At 43.3% G+C, this 3,981-nt stretch overlaps 1 pseudogene; it reads left to right on the plus strand.

The window, feature by feature from the left end:
* The first annotated feature begins 2,075 nt into the window (after window positions 1–2,075).
* LOC116541018 lies at window positions 2,076–2,153 on the plus strand (annotated as a pseudogene).
* The last annotated feature ends 1,828 nt before the right edge of the window (window positions 2,154–3,981 follow it).

Raw genomic sequence — 3,981 nt, forward strand, 5'->3', positions numbered from 1 at the left:
TTTTTGGCTTAGGTTACTGTTCTTCTCAGCTCTTTGCTGCCTATTTCGTGCCCCCTCACCTCATTCTCTGCATATCTACCAAGCTAAGCTACTAAAATGGCCAAGCTGAGCATGTTACACCTCTGCTTAAAAGTTTCCCTAGCCTGTAATCCCAGGACTTTGGGAGACTGAGGCGGGTGGATCACAAGGTCAGGAGTTCAAGACCAGTCTGGCCAGCATGGCAAAACCCCGTCACTACTAAAAATACAAAAATTAGCCAGGCGTGGTGGTGAGCACCTGTAGTGCCAGCTACTCAGGAGGCTGAGGTAGGAGAATCCCTTGAACCTGGGAACTGGAGCTTGCAGTGCACTGAGATCACACCACTGTACTCCAGCCTGGGCAAGAGAGTGAAACTCTGCCTCAAAAAAAAAAAAAAAAAAAATTACCTGGGCATGGTGGCAAGTGTCTGTAATCCCAGCTACTCAGGATGCTGAGACAGTAGGGTCACTTAAATCTGGGAGTTGGAGGTTGTAGTGAGCCGAGATGGTGCTATTGCTCTCTAGCCTGGGCAATATGAGCAAAACTCTATCTCAAAAAAAAAAGTTTAGGCTGGGCTTGGTGGCTCATGCCTGTAATCCCAGCACTTTGGGAGGCCGAGGTGGGCGGATCACGAGCTCAGGAGTTCGAGACCAGCCTGGCCATTATGGTGAAACCCCCCTCTTTATTAAAAATACAAAAATTAGCTGAGCATTTTGGTGCATGCCTATAGTCCCAGATACTCGGGAGGCTGAGGCAGAATTGCTTGAATCCAGGGGGGTGGAGGTTGCAGTGAGCCTACATCATGCCACTGCACTCCAGCCTGGGGAACAGAGAGAGACTCCGTCTCAAAAAAAAAGTTTTACTAACCCTCCTTCCTCCGCCAGGTGGTTGGGAGTTCCTAGATTGTGTTGTGGGTTATAATGTCTGGGCCATTCTACCTGCTGAACTGCCTTCCTTCTGAAAGGCACTCTCTACCCTGGTCCTTCAGGGGGTTCACAGTCTCTATCTAACTAGCCTGCCTGTCTGGCCAAATTCATCACTCTCTTCTGATGAGGTTCAGGACACATTACCCCAAAAGATAGCATCTTGGCATTTGAGAAAACAGCAGGAAGGTCACTCACACTTCCCTTTCCCCTCTCTGGAGTGAGTCATAAAACGCTCACCTCAGAAGTACCCTTCCTATGTGCAGAGGAAAGGGACATTAGGAACATGCTAATCCACAAAGAGACATCAAGAAGAATCTGAGCAGACAGGCCTTGCTGAGTTCCCCTCAGTTTCTTTCCATTAGATCACATCCTCTTTGTCCAATCCTACTTCCTCATGACTATCCCCCAGCTGGAGCTGGTCCTGGACGGATCAAGTACACACTTGATCTCAGCCAAACTGCAGAGAAGCCATGGACCGACCAAGCATAAAGAGGCTTCAAACAACGTGCACACCCCCAGCACCTGGCCGTTTCACTTTTAGACATTGGTGCCCTGGAGAAACTCCTGAGCATGTGCACAAGGCGAGTAGTGATGTTCACTACAATGTGGTTTATGGTGCTGAAACAATTCGGTGCCCCACTGGTGGGGGGAATTTAAAATAAACTGTGGCATGGTCAATACTCTAACAGTGAAAATGAATGACCAAGTGTATTAAAATCGGTGGATTTCAAAAACTTAATGTTAAGTGAAAAAACACGTAAGGATTTTATTTACATGAGCTTTACATTTTTATAAAATAACTATATATTGTTTAAAGTATATAAATATGGGCTGATTATGCCCCAATTTCAGGAGAGTGATTGCTTCTAGAGACAGAGAGAGAGGACCAGGACTGCAGAGGGGATTTCAATTTTGTGTTTTTTTAAAGAGAAGCATCATCTTTGCCCATCCCCTGCCCTCACCTCAATTTTTGTCAGTTACTGTTCTTACAGGGTAAAGGTATAAAATTTACATTTTATTTTGTAACTCTAAGTAAGTTTTCTATGTTTAGCCTGTAGTTGTTACAAAATTCAAAAATTTTTAAATAGCATTTCAGCTTTGTGACTATGTAAATATCATTCACTAAATAACCAATTTTTACAGCTAGTTTAGAATTTGTCTAACAGGTTTTCCATTTTGTTTGTTTGTTTTTTTTACTGGAAAACCCCCATAAAAAAGGGAATATTAATAAATGTAAATCCTCACGTCATTCGAACTGTTGGTCCAAGGAAATTCTTTTGGGCATCCGAAAATGACGAATCCTCTTCATCTCTTGCCAGCTTCTTTCACTTCTTTGGGGTTTCAATTTCTTGTATCCCATGTTGTCCTTTTTCTCGGACCCTCCTTTAATTTTTTCTGGAAAATATGTTTGAATAATTTTGTCATCCAAGGACTATGAACAGTAAATGCTCTGAGTTCTCACCAATGACTGGTACTTCGGCAGGGTTTAGATTGTACCAAGCTTCCTTGCTAACTATGAAGATGTTATGTTACTTATTGTTGTCCAGGATCCAACGTTGTCTATGTCAGGTGAAAATTCTGCTTCTTGTTCTTTCTAGGAAATCCCCAAGATTTTAGGATTTCCCATTTATATTTGGAGTTGTGAAATTGCACCAAGATGTGTCTAGATTTTTTTTTTTAGATGGAGTTTTACTCTTATTGCCCAGGCCGGAGTGCAATGGCACGATCTCAGCTTACTGCAGCCTCTGGCTCCCAGGTTCAAGCGATTCTCCTGCCTCAGCCTCCTGAGTAGCTGGGATTACAGGCATGCGCCACCATGCCCAGCTAATTTTGAATTTTTTGGTAGAGACCGGGTTTCTCCATATTGGCCAGGCTGGTCTTGAACTCCTGTCCCCAAGTGATCTGCCTGCCTCAGCCTCCTGAAGTGCTGGGATTACAGACAGGCATGAGCCACCACACTCGGAGATGTGTCTAGATTTTAATTCAATTTGGCGAATCTTTACTGATGGCTCCAGGGTGCAAGGCACTGTTCAAGGTGCTGGGCTTCATTAGGGAACAAATCAAAGATTCCTGCCCTCCTGGAGCTTACAATCTAGCAGGGGAGACAGGTCATAAATAATATGCATAATGCATAAGACAATTATATAGTGTGCTAGTATTATATAATGCTATCAAACAAAGGAACTTCCATGCTGTTGGTTTTTCTAATATATTTGCGAACTTTGGTTTTCTGTTTATATTGATAAAGGATTATGTTAACTAGTACGGTAGTTTCCATGAGTATCTTTGCAGAGATGTGTAAGTCACTATTAGGCCCCTTCCTTGACTGACAAAATCATCTGAGGGTTCTTTGTAAGTAGGTGGGGCCTATCAAAAGATAGAAACCCTTTTAGGGTGTCTGGATGAGAAGCAAACAAGTTACAGATATTCACAATAGTTTAAGTGGGCTTTATCCTCTACTGAGGAGTAGATCTCTTCAGTATTTCAAACTGGGGTCTGCTTCATTCTCAAGCCCTATAACCCCCTTCAAACACTCCATGGGCCACCCTGGGCAATGTAATGAGATCTCATCTCTACATAAAATTAAAAAATTAGCCAAGTGTGGTTGTGCAAGTCTGTAGTCCAAGACTCTTGAGGCTGAAGTGGGAGGATCACTTGAACTCAGAAAACTGAAGCTGCAGTGAGCTATGACTGCACAACTGCACCCCAGCCTGGGTGACAGAGCAAGACCCTGTGTCTAAAAAGCAAAGCAACAGCAAAAACAACAAACACTCCTTAGGAAGATTGTCTACTTTAGAGAGCAGTTTTCCGGATTAATCTTGAGTGTGAAAGCCTTTGCTTCTAGCTATTACATGTTCATGCAGAGAAGAGGATCAGAGATGACTATCTGAGCTGTTCTCAGTGCTTTCCTGAATGATCAGTCTCCTTCTATGCTGTGCATTTGTTGACTCTGAGCTTGACCCTGTCTCCCTTAGGAAGAATTTTGGTGCTTCAGGCTTAATCCTCTATTCTTTCCCCATTGCTGCTTTGTATTTTT

The sequence above is a fragment of the Sapajus apella genome, unplaced genomic scaffold, assembly GCF_009761245.1.
Source record: "Sapajus apella isolate SASKATOON/1434 unplaced genomic scaffold, GSC_monkey_1.0 scaffold147, whole genome shotgun sequence".
NCBI classification, from domain to species: domain Eukaryota; kingdom Metazoa; phylum Chordata; class Mammalia; order Primates; family Cebidae; genus Sapajus; species Sapajus apella.